Source organism: Phaenicophaeus curvirostris, chromosome 4 (assembly GCF_032191515.1).
Source record: "Phaenicophaeus curvirostris isolate KB17595 chromosome 4, BPBGC_Pcur_1.0, whole genome shotgun sequence".
Taxonomy (NCBI): domain Eukaryota; kingdom Metazoa; phylum Chordata; class Aves; order Cuculiformes; family Cuculidae; genus Phaenicophaeus; species Phaenicophaeus curvirostris.
The window spans coordinates 9,541,779-9,560,672 of record NC_091395.1 but is presented as its reverse complement, the minus strand read 5'-3'; positions in this window follow the sequence as shown (position 1 = coordinate 9,560,672).

Sequence of the window (18,894 nt, the reverse complement as noted above, 5' to 3'; positions counted from 1 at the left end):
TTCAATAGATTCAACTCTTTCTCATCACACATATTAGAATGGTACTTGAAATAACGTCACAGCTCAGCCACCTTCTACTAGTGTGGTGAAGAATAATAAGTCACATTAGATTATCAGAACAGTCCTTCCATAACTGTGAATATGCACACTTCTTCAACCGGAACTAATTGCTGAGTGTGAGGAAATGTTAGTGGAGATAATCCTCTTCCAGCTACTTTACCTTTAAATGTGAAAGGCAATTTGGAGAATGATGTGCAAATAATTCTATGTCAATTTTCTTTTGAATTCCACAGCAATAGAACATAATCTATAGGCAAATTAATAAAATAAAATAGCACCCTTGATGGATATTTTATACTTAAGTAGAAAATGCTAGTCAGTTTTTCCCCAAGTCAATAAAGCATCTCAAATCTTATAATAGATTTGCTCTTTTATTTTTGTATTCTTTATTATAGGGATGATGTGACCTTTTAATTTCAATTACTAAGCAGATAAACTACAAGAAAATTGCCACACTGATAAGATACTTAACTCTTTAAACAAGAAAAAAATAAAATCTGACCTCATAAATACTTCTACACTGCAGTTTATACATCTTAATATACATGTAGTTTAGGTTGAAGAATTACAGATTTCAGTAAGGAGGAACAGTAACAAAGAAAAGAGGAAGACTAAGAGCAAATTTGGCCAGACCAGCTTTTTGGAAGAATAATGTAGCTAGCTATCTGTCTATCAGTATGTACATGACAGTGAATTAACAGTAAAGACAGTTACTCTATGAATTACTCTGATTCCAACTTAGTTGAAAAGCATCAAAATGATAAAGATATTGTGATATCCAGCTATTCTGTTTGTACTGTTTGACCCTAAACAAAACTTCTAACATTGTGAACTGTATCCATTACAGAATATCCATTACTTTCTGTGAATCCTAACATTCCTGCAACTGTTTCTGGCTTTATAATATCTTATAGTTGACTTAAGAATATATATTATTTGCCAGTGTCAAACTATGCATACTTCCATATGCCAAAAACTGTTTAATTTCTTGCTGTAGATTGTGACAGCATTAAATGGATTGTGCCTGAAAAATGATTTGGTTCCTGCAACAATCAGTTGAAGCTAACAGATTTTGTTTTGTGGAAAAATAATAAACTTACCATTTTTTATGGCTTAAAGAAAATATTTTCTTGATTCCTTTTATTTCCATAGTTATGTTGAGGACACGATGCCATTCTATCCGCAGTCAACTATTGGATCTAAGAAAAAGAACAGTGATAGACATAGAAAACCACAAGATAACACGTTTGAGGTACCAACTTCACATTTTCTCCTTCCAAAACCTTTAACTAGTCTATTTCTCTTTGACGGCGCTGAAAGCACAGTTCTTTTCACTCACTGCATAAACCCCTGCCTAAGATGGTAAGGTATGATAACAGAGGGCTTTTACCGTGCTGCTAAATCTGTTCCACATTTTAGGGAAATGTGCAATTAAATTAAATAGCACATGTAATTTTAAGCAAGACAGGAAAATCGTTTAAGTTCTGTTACATTACAAGAGGGTATTTTAAAAAGACCACCTTTGTAAAGAATTGCTGTGAACTTCCAATATGAGCCTGTGACCCTAGTATTTTCCAAGTATACAAGCAAAACAGTCTTCTGTAAGTAGACATCTCTCTGCAGCACTGATGAGAAAACTGCTGTCTACATTTTTACTGTCTGCACTTCAGAAAGAGCAAAAGAAAACTGTAGAGTTTTCAGAAATATGCTTTGAGAATGAGCTGAGCTCTGGAAATCATGTTAGTCCTGAAGTTAAGAGGATACTTTTTCTCTAAATCCTTGCTTGGGAAGATTTTTCAGTCTAGCAAAGCAGAACATGACCTAATAGTAAGATATGGAAGCTAAGAAAACGCAATATAAACCTAGAATTGGAGTTCTAGTTTTAGATAATTCTAATTCAAATTCAATAAATTTTAAGACAAGAATTTCAACGCAAACAAAATATCCACTAAACAGTATAACAGATCATTTTATGGTAAATTTTACCTTAAAAATTAAAGTTTAGTGGAGTTTATTGGTTTACTTTCTTTGGGTTTGGTTTTGTCTGTTTGTTCATTTTTTGTTTTTTTTAAATAAAGCTATTGAAACACATGGAGAAATTACTTTTAGGCATTTAGCAGTGCACTACATAGAAAAATTATAAAGTCAGACCAAAAAAATTTCTTCATTCAATACAGTTCTGACATGGGAATGTATAATGGTATATTGAACACGAGATTCCCCATTCAGTTCAGTGCGCATTTACAAGCACAGAATTGGGATTCAAAGTTAGAAAGCTAAGTTGGAATAAGCTTCTGCCCATAATGAACAGGAGAAAAAGGAGTAGATTTGAAAGTGATATCTTTTGTGAAATCCTCAGTCCTTTATTTTAAGGTATTTCTAGGACTTTCTTCTTTTCCACATTCAAAAATTTGTTGGGCCTGAGGGATTTGTTAAAAGCCAGACACACACTGAACAGGAATATATATGATCAATTATTAAAAATATGCTCTAAACATGAGCACTACTTACACTTCTCATCTTTTTTAGCAGAAATCTGATTTTATATTATTATTTTTAAAACTATTTAATAATTGAATCACTTAAATAGAGAATATTTTCCCCATGGGTTTTTAAGGTTGATTTTGGTTCAGTGATGTATGCTACTGCATTGCACATTGGGGTTTTCACCAACAAGATACTATTTCCATGGTAAAAAGAGGCACGTATTAAGGTTTGGCTTCCTAAATGACTATTAGCCCATTGATAGTGTGTATTTGATTACGCTGTATTGAGACTTGATTAAGTCTGCAAAACACGGTATTGTTCCATGAGGTGTCAGGAGCTGAATCAAGATAAAACACAGGAGCACCCACAGAGCACCACGACCTGGTTGTGGCTGCAGGGTGGAGTACCCAGCCATGACTTCCACTGCTGACAAGCAAGATGTCCAATACTTCCAGATGAGTGCTGTCACTAGTGAAGCACGAATGCCTTCTTAAAAGCTTAAAAACTATTGTAATCCCAACAAAACACTTGAGCAGAGTCCAAGAAAATAAATGATACCTTATGTACTCTTCAAAATTCTTGTTTAAATTCAATAGTGGCTTTAGGTAGACAACTGTTTTTAGGTAATTATCTGATAATCTGTTTGAGACATATCTTTCTAAAATCCTCCGAAATCTCTGATTAAGTAAACATCAAAAATAATTGTAAAGGACTTCTGGATTCCCTGAAATGTAAAGAAATATAGGAAATTGAAAATATTATTGATGTGAATTGTGTAACATCCTCAAATATAGTAATATTGTAAAAATAACAGATGCTTTCTCAGCAAATAGGGTAGGGGTTAAAAACATAACTAGTCGAATAAAATGGATATTTTTTCTTAGTCATACATGGCATTTTCAGCCAATTACAAGTAAAAATCAATGAAAATCTAACAAATGAATGATTTGTTTACTTACTGCAAGAATATGCCTTTCCTTCCAGTGCAAGGTGTCATTTTCCTCTAAATATGTTATTATATTGTAATAAATCCCTTGTCTGAAGATTGAAGCACTTGCTACAATTCTAACTAAACCGTAGTTTTAGAAAATATCACCACAAAATTTCTTGACTTTCAGTCTATAAATAAAAATGAATTATTTTCTGAAAAAATCTCTATGTTTTAGATACTCATTTTGAATTTTGTCATTTCATATGACAAACCTGTTGGAATGAAAAGGAGAATAAATTTAGTGTATGCTTCTTAGAAATCAGTTAAATTTATGCAGGTTTGTCAGAAAAGCCACCTAGAATTTCAGGATGAGCCTGTTTGATTAATCAGAAACTTTGATTGACAAATCAGCTTTTTTAATTTTTAATCTCTAGCTGTAATTACCAACACTTGGCTAGTGTCAACATTAATAAGATCTAAAACATGAAGATTTTTATTTGGCACAATTCAGAAAAGCACAGTAAATGACAGATCATTAAAAATGGAAACCAAAAGCAAACACCTAGACATTATTGAAACATTCTGAATCATCTCTTTAGCCATAAATTGTGAAAAATATAGAATCTATTTTGAACTGTCAAAACCCATATTTTTCACTGTAGTTCACAGAGTTATGTGAATCCCATTCATCTGAACAGATTTTATTTGCTGAGGCTGCAAATTTTAGATGATTGAATCTGAAGAATACTTGCCATGTTATCATTTTTCACTCCAGTGTACATTCCTTTATTAACCAAAAGCCTAGGGGCTTTACACTCACAAGAAAAGATGTGACATACAGAACTAAACATTATCAATTATAGGATAAATGCACGCACAATATCCAGAGGCTGATGTTAACTTTCAAATTGAAAGAAATTTATACTAGAGATTGGACAATACCTTGTCAGTTTATGCTTTTGTCACACAGTAGTCAAATACACAAAGCAGTTCTCAAATATAGCTGCATAAACCCAGCATATTAAGACCTTCAGGTTTGTAACCTTAATTTCCTAAATACCTGCACTGTAATTTCCAGCAGCATTAGATGTGTAGCACCCTTTACTAGCCTGTATGTATTTCTCATATACCCAGAAGTATGCTGTCCCTGTAAGTTGCTATTTTGCTATACTGATATAAAAGAAACCAAAGAAGGACATAATTCATTAGTTAACACAGTAGTTTAACCCTCCAGAGACCTAATTTTGAGACCTGATTTGAGTGCACATGTTCTAGGTATGATTTTCAATTAATCACTACATTTCTATAATTCTTAAATCTAAAATCATGTATCTGACCATTCTGCATAGCATCTGGGTTTGCTGAAAAGGTTATTTTCAGTTTGTTAGGGATTTGAGAGTTGTGGTTATCCAGGATGTTGCTACACCATTCAGGAAACTAGCCTTAAACTCACCTCAAGATATCTCAGTCTGGTTGGCCTGTTGCTCATATGAACTTCCCCAAAGACATCAGCACTAACTTCATCTTCAGCAATGGCCACGTGTCCTCTGTCTTAGCTCCTTTTGCCTCACAAGCGGACCCTGTCTCCGAGTCCTGGAACGAGGTAAGAAGTGATGCTTGCACAGCTGTTTCAATGCACGTTGTTGGAACAGTGATGACAGGAACATTCTGGTGTGAGGGCAAATGTAGTGCAGAGGTCTACTGTGGGGGAAAACTACTCAACTCAAGGGGTTTGGATCAAATCAGGATCAAAGTGGTTTATGTGTTTTGTAAGGATGAGTAATTAACTGGCAATCACTGTACTACACACCCAGCATCTGTATCAAGAATACAACAGAAAAACCACAATACCAATGTGAAAAAAAAACCCTAAAAATAATAATAAAACAATAAATAAGTCCCTAAAGAGGTCTAAACTAACTTTTATAATCTCGAATTACCTACATGTACTTTCAACTAGCAATATGCACAAACCTCCCTCTTGCAAGTCGTGTGGGTTACTTTCCTGGGAGCTCTCATTCCCCCATCTGCACAACTTTCCTGCTAGAACTGAGAGTGCTCCAGCTTTATAGGTCCTTGTACTGCTTCCTGATATCTGTTAATTCTGCCTTGCTGAGAAAGAACCCTATGAGTTCCCATAAAGAACATCTGATACATTAGTCTCCATTTATTTCACCCTGGGCTGTCAGTCTGCAGGGTAGTTGTGGCATCTCATGAGACGCTGGCTCTCAGGACTAGGCAGAGGTGGCAATGACCATGAGGTGACTCATGGCAGGGTCAAATGTGGCTTGACTTCTAGTCTGTCACTTTCTTGTCACTCTAAGCTCTCTCCCTCACAGTCCTAACTTTTCATGCTTCTTTTCAAGCCACCACCTTTTTTCCAGACTCTCTTTGTAACCCCTGATTACTGATTAATCTGGCTGGTGGTCATCGTGAGTAAACATTTTCATTGTTAGTCTCCACATATCATTATCAATTTGGGGTTAAACATATACTCAGAGTAATTTTGAGTCTTCTACTCAGGTGCAGTGGTTACACCTAATATTCCTTTCAGATCAGCTGCTGTAATCCAGGCCATGTTACTGAAAGGACATGCAGACTTCCCCATAGAGGTCCAATCCAAGTATCCAGCTGGGACAATATGGATTTATAAAGGGGAAAGCCAGAAATCAAAACCTCTGCACACAGAGCATAATGTAACAGGAGAAAATGTCTGTGAGCTGCTGTAGGAAATCTAGTTAAAGAACAGAAGCAGCAAAATTTCTGACAGCTCAAAGTCATATTTCATATATTTTGGAAAAAAGCTGCATTGGTAGAATGAATTTATACTCTAACAGTGCTTTATATCTTGAGGTTGTATTATTTGCTGTATTAAAATTAGCACTTTAACACTGAATTTTCTTAAAGTACCTCTCTAGAAACAGCAGTTCAACTGAGATCTGATCTGCTGCTGCACAGGTTAGCGTATTAACTTCTGGAACATCCTTTGTATTTATCCAACTATGTATCAGTTTTGTCTTTGTGGCGGGATAGCAAATCTGATTTTACCATGTTAAAAGAGACATATATTTTTTAGAATCTGTCTTCCAAATATCTGGGGTTAGATCATGACATGAAGGATCAATATTCTTTGTTTTCCTGATGATTCAATTGCTACATAATGTATGAGTCACTGAAGATGTTCTATTAAGTTTTTATTAAGTAAGTGCCCTAAGGCCAAGAATACAGATCAGATCTTTGGAGGTTTTGGTAACCATGTTCATGAGACAGATATAGTTTAATAAAGCTCCTTTTAATTGATATATTTTCCCTGTAATTATTCCCTCCAGTCATAGGACAGGCAGTTTCATCTCAGATAGTGTCATACACTGGTATTAAAATAAAGTATTTTACCAACTACATAAATTAATTAGTAGCAACAAAGGCTGCAGCCTAGTTGAAGTAAATGGCATTGTGTATAATTAAGAGTAAACAAAGCTTGTCCCTAAATTCTACGAGGCTATGTACAGTTGGATTACAGCTACTCTGTTGGGCAGTAACCTATTTGCCTAGTAATTGTGACTCATATAAAAGCAATATACCTCCACTGATTAATTTTACTTACAGATACTGTGGTAGCTTAATTAAACGATCCATTCTAAATAATGACAGCCTTTTAAAATTAGCCCTGTAGGAACTGAACTGTTGCCTCAAAAGGCATGAACCAAACAGAATATGTTAGACAAAATTTATATTATGTAGCCTCAGCCTGAATTCAGTGTTAGCTGAATACACTAGTCCGAGGGAATACATCTGAGACATCAACATCTTCACACATCTAAACCTAAATGAATTTATTCCTGGTTTTCAAAGATAATTCCTTTTATGGAGCAATCTTGCTGAGAAACGTATCCCTTGTTCTATGTTAAAGCCACTCAAACACATACAGATACACACACAAATCAACAGTCTTCTCACTTTTACCAGCCTTTTATATGTTTGATTATTTGGAAAAACTGCTACTAGTTCAGTAACTTGAACATAAGAACAAAATCAAGCATAATAGAAACAATAAGTAATTCCTTACCCATGTTTAAGGTCTGGTGTGATTCCCAGACTGCTCTGTAAAACTAAGCACAGAGTTAGAAAGATCTCCGTAACTGAAGTGATCCAGTGAAATGAGTTCAAAATCAGACAAAATCTGCCAACAATATATTCATAATTTTAAAACCTTTCCCATATTTCCTGCATGATGGCCAGAAGGGGAAAAGGGAAACAGCCGTTTATCAGCTTTGCTATAGGAGTAACACCTCACTTATGCCCCAAAGTTAGCCACTTGAATTGCCAACAATTACGGGTGTATGGGTGGGAACAATATACAGAGCGTGTGTTGATTGAGAGATCTAAACAACAAATTATGAGCCCTTAAAAATGCACTCACAGGCTTGGTCACCCCTGCTCAGTTCCATATCTCTGATACCTGACAGAACAGAGCTAATGAAGTGGGCTTCATCAGTGAGAGGCAGAGTGAGACATCCATTGTTTCTCACCTTGCAAGGTAGGGAGGAGGGAGAAAAAGCAACAAATAACAGTTACTGAAGGTGGAAGGGAAGCAGAAGATGAACACAGAGAAATGGAGTAGCGCCTCATCTTGTTGAGACTGTTGAGGTGGATTGATGAGATGATCAAGGGTCTTTGCTGCTCCCTCTTCACACCATGGCAATCATCTGCCTCTCCTTGTATTACAAAAAAAATCCTCAAACGTTAAATTAAGGAAGTAGAGAAAAACAATAAATCACAAGTTTCGTGTAGGATTGCAACCTTTCCCTTGAAAAAGTTAAAAAATCTGAAGATGGTCTTGTTTACTTAAAATATAAGCAGATAAAATGGATAATTACTTTGAAGTCTGCAGACAGCCCTCTGCGGAGCAGAGTTTTACCTTTGCATTCTATATTTTAATTTTTAGCACTTCTGTCAAAACAAAACAGTTTTCTTTTTTATACCATTTATTTCTTTGCCACCAGAAAGATTTACATTTACCTTTCCCATGGTGAAGGTCACAAAATGATGGATTAAGCATTAAAAAGAACCAGAAAGCATAGCTGAAAGACAGAAAACATACTGAAATAATGGATCATTTTGTGATGATGTTTGAAGATGAACACTTTGTATTCATGATGATAATTTCTTAAAATGTACATTCAAAGTCACATCATTACACAAAAAATATAATAGTTACAAGAAATTTGTGGCACTTTGGTTAATATACTAAATATTTATAAGTCCAGGCAAAGTCAATTTTTAAATATAAATTTAATGTGCTTGCTACGCTTAGTCTCATATCTCATTAATGCAGTGTTTTAAAACTGGAAAGGACTTAGACTGCGAACAATAAATTTCAAAAAATTACACAGCATACAATGATGTGGGCCATTGCAAAACACAACATGTCAGTCTGAAATGTCATATGTGACTGCAGAGGTATAATGTCTCTAATTCATGACCTGAAGTACCTGGTCAAGCAGAGGTGCAGAAATATTCAGCCTTGCTCATCTGCAGAAGGATCTCTACTGGTCCACCAAATGTCCCAAATCTGTCATGTAATGCCACTTTCCATTCACTGTTGGACCTGCTTCTAGAGACAGAATGCTCCATGGGAACTTTGTTTTCCATATTTCATTTCAAAGACTAATACAGCTCTCTTTGACTGTAATTAGAGGTTATCTGGAAAAAAAAAAAAAGAAAAAAAATTCAGCTCAAAGATACATATTACATGTTTTTTCCAAGTTAACTTGTATACAAGGAACACTCAGTCTGGTCATTAGTCTCTCAATCATACTTAGCTTCTGCTTATTCAATTCATTATAAAACGCCTAGGAAAGATCTGAATTTTCAGAAGATTGGCAATCAGTACCTTCTTTAAGACCCTCATATTTTCAGTATCTGGAGTTAGGTGCATCTTTATGTAACACAAATTTGAAATCTCACTTGCTCTCTGTATACATACTGTCTTATTTTAACTGCACTTTTCATGCTTTACTGGGTTTATCCAGTTATTCCTCATATCGCAAGCGATGATGAGGACGCATTTAAGATGTTTGGGACTTGTGATGGACACAGATGGGTGTCATGAATATCTTCTCCATGGCAGATGTCAGCAGCAGACAACAGCAGCGCCTTAACAAGAACACACTGCCTGGAGTGGGTCATGGTGATCATCTGCTGCTGGAACAGTTTTTGGTACAGTCACCTCAAGCAGTTGTCTCACAAAAACACTGCTGGAGAATGTGATGCAAGTCAGATCATACAGAAAGGAGTGGGAAAGGAGGATGTGGAGAAGTAGTAACTAAATAATTTTTCATTATTCCTAAAATATCTCAGAAATGGAGGTGTGGGGCAGCACAGAGATAAACAACGAACACAAGTTGGTATTTGCCCTTTAGGTACCCAGCAGTGCTAATATGGCATGGCCAGAGATGCATCTCTGTACATGCAGTGAAGCAAGTAAAAGGTGATGGTGACAAGGTTGGCAGCAGAGATTGCTTGTAGCTCCATGAATAGCGGCAGAAGGGCTTTTTGTTTGGAGACAACTTCTCCAAGCAAGCTAGCTAGTGTGCAGGAAAACACTTTTCCGAATTCCCTTTCGGATAAAGAATGTGTGAAAGGATAACCCCGTGTAACCACTCACTCCACTGTAGACACACGTCACTGTAGTATCTCAGTTTAACAAAAATGTACTGCATGCATATATAACTAAGTATGTTTTCAGTGCTTCTTAAAAAAATTTACACATGTATGTACCACTCCAATGATACATCCTCCCAATAAACAAATAGCCCATAAAAAGTACTCTGTTTTCCTGTTTATTCTTGCAGGAGGCTTGTGCTTTCTTCCTGACAATACCCTTGCACAGCTGGAGCCCATTAAATTTAACAGCAGCACAGCCGCTTGCAGAGGCCTTAGAACTCCTTTTGCAATAAAAGTACTTTTTTTTTAAAAAAAAATAATTAAAAAGACATAAAAGCAATTGGCTTCCACATAATGAGATTATAATGTGAAATGATGAAAAGATGAATAAAACCACTTATTTTTACTCCCCTGGAATTAGCCAAACATAGTTCATTCATGAATATTTGAAAGTGATGTGATCCATCCACTTCCTTGTATATAAAAAGCTGCGTCTCATTTCCCTCTAGCATGTCAAGTTTGAGAGCTCCAAGGCATCCTAAGAATGCCTTTGTTCCATTAATTTGAATTAAAATGAAGTGGGCAGCTTTTTCGCACCTAGCAGGACTAACTAAATGTTAAATATATTGGGCTGTCATACATTCAAATTTATCATTCAGTGTTGAAGACTGTGCAAGGAGCCCCAAGAGAAGAGAGAGGTTGTTTTACCTGATGTTCAAACCACCTATTAGTTACTTTACCTCTTTTCACAAAACTGCTAATAGTGGTATTACAGAAAAATGAGCATTTTTCAATTTCTTTCTGTAAGGAACACCTTGGGCAAGGAACTTTTGATAAGCACTGAATCACCTGGGGAGTTACTATTAGCTTATAAATTCTTTAAAATTTATTCTGGTGGGATCTTGAGTTGGTAGAAGCTTTGAGGTAGAACATCTTTTGGAGGGAGACGTACTAAAAGTCTTCAAAATTCTAAAACTGGTTATTGTTTCAAACTACAGAAAGAAACAGGAAAACAGATCAGCAGAGGCTCTTTAAACACAGAAAACTCAAAATCTGATAAACAGGAGACTACTCAAATATTTTCCAGCCAAAACATCTTCAGATGCTCCCAGGAAAGTATCAGCCTGACCCTCGCAGTCATGCCCCATAAATCCAATCACAAAAACATGTAACATACAACACCTATACAGAAAGCTGTGGAAAGAAAAATCCAACAGTTCTGCTGTTCATTCCAGACAGTTCTTTTTCACTGTGTGCTGGCTGTAGGTATCTAGCAAGGGATCTGAGCTAAGAAGCTTCAAAATCTAGAGGATTTGAAACTGATGGTCCAGCTCTTTGAAGTTCACATAATATGATCAGTGTTTAAAGGAGGATGGTTGCAATTTTGAAAATATGAAATGTAACTCAATTATAATACACATTTTGAAATTATAGGTAACATTAAAGAAAGGAATGGAAATAGCACTATAAATAATAGGAGAGGAAAAAAGAAATTTTCAGAAGTTACATCCCAAATTCTTCCTCTTCCATTACTTATTGTAAATTCACTATCCCTTTTGATTTCACTGCCCAACAAAGTGGGAGATCTGTGGTCTGTATAAAGTAATTTTCAAGAAAGATATCATAAAATCCTCCATACTTAGTAAAAAGTAAAAAAATTTAAAAAAATAAAGGTACTAATAGCGATGTAAGCTAGTGACAGCAACCCTGGTATTCATCACTACTTCTCCAGCTGATTAAACACCTCATTGATTGCACCTTCCTGCTGCACGTTGTTTCATTTAAAATCCTGAAAGATAATCCATTCTTGTGTCTAGTTCAAGCTGAGATCTGTTATGCCTCCAGATTCTCTGTACAGAAGTTCTGCTTGGATATTTTAAGGCCCTCCTGAACAATTTTCAGGTTGTTGGCTAGGTATTAAATTTTGTGGGAAATCATATTGTACCTAAGGATACAAATATCAGTAAAGATTTCTAGATCTACAAAACAGTCTCTAAAAGACTAATTCGAAAAATAAGATTCAGTCTGTAAGATCATACTTAGACTTATGAAATTAAAAGATTGGTTGAAAAAAACATACCTGTATAACCCAAAACGCTGACCTTGTTATAAGTAATACCAAAGATTGCTATTTAAAAAAAAAATAAAAAAATCTTCATTTTCAAAAGCGGTTGCTAAGTGACAAAGATGTTCTAGCATCCTGTGGAACAGGATGGAACAGGTGGAACAGCCACAAAAAGAAAAGAGAAAGAAAGTCTAATTGACACCAAGCATCTGATTACCATATTGAGAGAAGATAAACCATATTCTTACATGGTTAACTTCAAGGAGGAGACAAAAATATCTGCTGTGCCTAGGTAAGGAACCTAGCCCATCTGTAAGACCAAATAATTTCCTCTGACAGCAAGTTTAGCCAGCAGGTTACATACCTTAATTACAACAGTATTTACTATCTGAAGGATCAGACTAAGTAGTAGAATAATTTACTGTTCATAAAATCAGTCCTTAAAAACTGTGTTCCCAGAAATTACCCTTCACATACACAGCTCTTCAGGAGTGCAAGAGATGTTGTTCTAGACCTAGATCATAGGAAAACCAGTGGATAGAGGCTGCTAGAAAAATGGAATAATCCACTGATGACAATGGTATTGTGGCCCTGGCACCCAAGTTAAACTCCCATCTTTACCTCAGAAGGAGAAGAGCGGCTTCCCTGAACACTGGTATTTTCTGCCTGCAATCTCATGAAAGTGAGGCACAATATTCCAGTCTTTGAGATACACACAAAATTACAGACTTTTGAAGATTTTTATATGTGGCTCTGAGTGTTAGCCACCTTGATTTCTAAATTGTAGTAATTAAAGGTGATATACTTCAGAAATGTGGCAAATTTCTATGAAAAAAAATCCATTTCAGTCACCCCAGAAAAAGAAGAGACACATAATCTAGCACAGTAAATTGTCAGTTAGTCTAAAGCCAAACCTAGATGGACAAATCACAGTTTCAGATTCATTCCAAACATCTTAAGGACACTTAATCATTAAGGAAAATACCATAATAGCAAGAGTTTTAAACACATTATTAGTAAACATGCTGACATAAGTCTTCAGAAAAAGTGATTTTTTATTTGGTGAAACTGTGGTAGATTTTGCATAAAGTAATTAAAATAAAATGGGCAAGCACAGTCAGCACTCTTTCTCATTATAGAAACACTTTAGATATAAGAACTTTCACAAACTTGCTTGTTCTTTCTTATGTTCTTCAGTCTCTTTTTTTTTATACTGATGCATATTAGAATTTAATTATATTACTTATTATTGCCACAGCAAACATATGATGTAGCTTCAATTAGGAATTACCTAATGGATATTAGTACAATTTAGCTGTGTAATTAAAGTTGTAAGAGCAGTGCACATTCAACATTATGATTACTAAACATTACAACTACTCTGATGGCACTGAAAATGAATATTTTATAAAGCATTCCATGAACTACTCTTAAAAAGCATAATATATATGTACGAAATTCGTCTTGAGCTCTCTACATGTTAATGCATAAGATGATATTGCTATCTCCGCTGGCACTTTTAACAATTAAAATATTTTTTGCTAATATTTCTGTGATTAAATCATGTCCATTTCAAGACATTATATCAAGTCCCACTTTTATTAAGATGAATTTTTAGAACAATTTTTGTTATCTCTTTCTTAGGAATCAAGTGTACTGACACTACTAAATCAAGGAAAGCTTATCCTGATTGAACTCTTCTTGGCAGTGACAGGAGAGAGGTGATTCTTCCATCTCCCCAGCTGTTTCCCACCAACACTTCATAGAATCCACCTCCTCTGTGGTGGAGTATTATGATTTTTCTTCTTTTGGCCTCATCAACACCACAGACAGCAAGAGACCAGTCTTAAAGAACTACCATCCGATGACTTCTAGTTTTGATTTTACTGATTGCTGATCATGCTCCTCTTGAGTCATTACAGCACATGATGTTATTTGTTGTGAAGTACAAACACAATGACCATTACAAAATAACATTTTGCCAAGTGCAAGATGCTAACTCAGAGATGATTTGACAAACGCATTTAGAGAAACTATAAATGTTATAGCAGTAATTAAAAAAAAACATTAAAAAGATGAACTACCATCTTCATTACTGTGTTTGTTTGTTGTTGTCTTAAAAGCTAAAATCTAAGGGGTAAACTGCAAAGGATCTGCTAAACATTCACTCTGTAGCAGGTGTAGCCACGGGTGATACTGGAGTGGAATTGATGGTTCTGTGCTCTCAGCTTCCACTGCCACCCAGAGAATGGTAAAACCCAGTAGGATGAAGGAAGGTTTCACAGCAGGAAGGAATTAAACATGAAAAAGTGTCAAACTGAATGTGATGCTCAGAGAAGCTAAGTTTAGACTACTTGAAGGAGTGATGCTCTATATCTTCGTCACCCATCTTAGAGCTGGTGTTAGGAAGCTGCGGCAGTTTTTCTCAAGCCCATAGGCCCACAGCTTTCCTGTGTGTAAAAACACAGCAGGAGAAAAGGGGACTGCTGCTTGTCACCACGTCGCAGTATGATAGAGATGGACCATGCTGAGCACTGGGAAACATACCACCAGGTTGCATACAGCTGTGACCAAACAGTAGTCTGACTGTGATGCATCTCATGTAACCTAGAGACCATATAAGGAATCTTCTAAGTTTCATCTTGCTACCAGACAGTCTCTTTTATCTGACCTCTTTCATGACCTCTCTTTATCCCCATCAATCATAAATTAAGTTCAGGAGAAAAGTGCAATCAAAGACTTTGCAAAAAGACTCTTCTGCCATATGAAATGCCATATAGAAAAGTTCATGACCTACATTCCCATAAGAACAGAACAGAGAAACTAGATTGATGTACAACAAAACCATTTCAGCGAAAGCATGAACTGCAAGTTTTATAATGACAAATTATTCTTGTGCTTCCCAGCTAAGATATGCTTCCTAATTATGATATAATTTAAGTTTTTTTTTACTTAGATCTTGCATGATAAGCATATTAAATTACCATGATGGCTACAATTTATCATGATCATTAAAAATGAGATATTCAGACTGTGGTTGGTCATTAATCATGGTCAGCATTATAACAAATAAATGGAGTATAATGCATCTTGGGAATCTATGAAAAATACTTAACTTGAATTGCCAGAAAAAAATAGAACAGGTGAATACTTATAAACACAAGCAAAACATAAACAGATAGAGACTATAAACCCTGTAAAATATAATTTTGAAACATTTCCATTGCTATCAGTGTTGCCTTGTCTCTACTCAGAACATTTACAGAAACATTACTAAAAACTCTCCCAAACGAATACCAACTAGACTAGCTACCATTTTGCTCATCAGCATTTTTACTTGAATTCATTGTGCTAATTTTACTGATAGGTCATTTTCTCTTCTGTAAGATTGGAATAAAAGTATATGGCATTTTCTGCAGTTTAATTAATATTTATCAAAGTACTTTAGATCTTCTGCTGAAAGACTGAAATAGGTTGGTCATGAAGACACTGATCTCCTAGGCTAGCAGAATAGCTGAATGTGGATGTTACTAATTCCTTAACATTTAGCTACACTATTAAATGAGTAAAAAAAGTTCTTGTACTACTAGAGAAACCCACTGGGTTGAGAGTACTGAGAAAGTTTCCTTGGAAAATGCTTAACCTCCTCCTCCCCAGCCAATGAGATGAGAAGAGAATTTAGATATGCAAAGACTTACCTGGGGAAAGTGGTAATGGAAACTGGATTTAGTTCACTTTGGCTAAAAAGCCTCATTTTACAAGTGAGACTAAAGCCCAGAAAAATATGTTCACATATTCCAAGACCTCCAGGCTATGTCTGCAATAAAAAGAGAATCCACCACAGTCAATGGCTAAAACAGTCAGTCTACAGCCTGAGGCAAAAATCCCAAGGAACTCTACATTTTTTGTCTTTGTTTAAAAAGATGCTATTCCACAGAGGTCTGGAGGATATCCAATGTACAACTGACAACCTACTGATTATTGCAGTGGACTGACTACCGCAGGAAGAAACTTCCAAAACGCAGAGGTTGGTTTAGGACTTACTTGATTGTTTGTCTGTTTTAAAGCTCAGTATATTGGGAAGAGGATGCTCATACAAGTGACTTCCCATTTTTCATTGAAACTAAGAAAAGCAGTAGATGTTCTAAAATTTAGGTCAGCCTTCTCAGGTTTATGTAGTTATTGAATCATTTACAGGAAAGCATGCTACTCTAATTTCAAACTTTGCATTAATCACTGTTGCCCTTTACCCATATTTTCAAAAGCAGGGCCCATTCTTAGGTTATCTATACTATTAAATTACTGTATCTACAAAATTAAATGTTTGAATAACCTAAAAAAATCTGAGCTGAAATTGTTACTAAAGTAATGAGCCTCTCTTAGAATTTTCCCCTCCATATTCATATAACTTGAGCTCATGTTGATCACATTCTTACTATTTATTTTTTTCTGCAAAGATAGTGTCTAGCAAACAGGGAGGAGAGAAGGAGCAGGGAAACATGTTGCCATATGCTGAGAAGAAACAGATATAACAGAATTTGCAACCTAAACGGCAATCTTATGCATATGAGTGAAAGTATTTAAATTATTCACCTAATGCTAATTCACTGCACAGTTCAGGACTTTGATGTATTTGCACAAGACATAAAAAACGTATAGCTCTTATTTGACTACAGCACAGAGCCACAGCTTACTAAGGCTCAACTTTTCATAAACGATCATTCTGAAATATGCAAAAAGTAGCAAGCTGCAGTTATGCAGGACTGGGAGGCTTGAAGTATGTATAGAACTCTCCACTGTTCCATTTTTTAAAAACATACTCTCAAACACATGAAAATGCTCACACTTCGAAAACTATCATTATTTTTCAAATAGTTACTAAAACCTTGTTCAAAAGGCAACATTAAATGGTGACAACTATTGTTTTGGACCAGAAAAAATAATACTTGAAAGTTCATACAAAGGGAGTCTATTCCATTGCCCAACCCTTTAAGAGGAGAAATTGCTCCAGACCTCTGGAGCACACTTTTGTAGCTGTAATATAAACATGAATAAAAGGCTGTTTTCTAAATGGTGATGAGATGCCTTTCCAAAGTACATGAAGACATTTGTCTTTTTGAATTGTACCCAATGCAAAATGATGTCAGGTAGAAGTAAACAGCAGTGTGCATCAGTCGCGTTTCAGATGTGAATATGTGGTGCTCTGCAGCAACAGCTGTGCCCTGATGAAAAGGTTGATGAAAAAAAATGGTCAACATTTGCAAATAGAAAAAAAAAATCATCACCCCTGTAAGAATTGTTGTGGACCAGATGTTAAAATCCAGTAAGATCTGTTTACTTCAGAAGAGGGTGTTGTAAAAAACATTAATCAGGTGGTTTTATGTGGTTTAGGTTGTTTTACTTGGCTGTTTTATAGACTGAAGTTATTGGTATTAAATGGTTATGCTGTAACTAAAATCAGCCTGTTACAGATCAACAGAAAAGTAATAGCTATCAATACAGGGTGAAATTATTAAAAAAAGTAGGGCTATACGATGAATTACACTTATACGTAGCATGTTGTAAATATTGATGTTAACATAGGAAAAAAAATAGAAAAAATATTTCTTGGGAAACAATATAAAAGTGTCCTTCCACAGATGGCAGGAATGATTCTTCAAAATGTTGAAAAGCGTAGCAGGAGAAAAACATCCCAGAAAAACCCAGTGGCACCCTAACCTGCACACATAACTCTGATCAGGGGAAAATATGCAAAGTTCAGTTTTGTATCACACAGCTGTACCAACATGAATCTAAAGTAATCCCAATTAAATAGTGACTTAGACTTGCACAAATGCAAACACAGCTCAGGGTAAGGTTCAGGTCTCCCAGGTTCCTGCTTGACTGGAAAGCAAGATGAGCCACAGGAAAGGCTCTTCTGTTATCATTTCTCTTAAAAATAAAAATTCTTTGGGACATAACTGACTGTGCTGGTGGCAGGTAATGGGATTCTTCTGGAAAACAGGGAAAGGCCAAATTACAACACATGCCAGAGACTTTTAAGTATACAAGACTCGTGTTTAGAAAAGGTGAGGCTAGAAGCCTATACTCCAGACATTATAGGGGATGGATTCACCAGACTGTCCTGCTGGCACACAGTTTCAACAGCCACAGAGCCTGGGCAGCCAACTCTAAGGTGTTCTCTCCTCCGACACAGCAAAGCTGTGATTAATAACATGAGCTTTTCAACACTTCAATGCCATTTCAGTCCAGCTCTATCCTGAGCCTGCACACAAAAGGGCTGATATTAAAATCAGTACTTGTGTTTGAAATGCCAGAATCTCCGACTGCTAGCAGTAAACAGAAATCTGAACTAACTGTGTTAAGACCAAAAGCAAAACACAGTATGCCTGTCTGCACCATCTATTAAAAACATCAAGAAAAGCAAATAGTAGATGAACATATTTTTTTTACTTTTCATCCTGTAAGGTCAAAGAACTTCACAAATAAAGGGATCAAACAATATTTTTGCTTTTGGGTTGATATGAGGATTTTACAAACCAAGGCATATAGAGAAATAGGGTCAGAAGCTACTGTCCTTTACAGCAGGGCAAATCCTATCATTCCTGTGGATATATGGACAATGTCATAAAGGAAAGAGCAGAGCCTTTCCCAGCTCTGAGTGACTTACCCTTTGCCACACAGC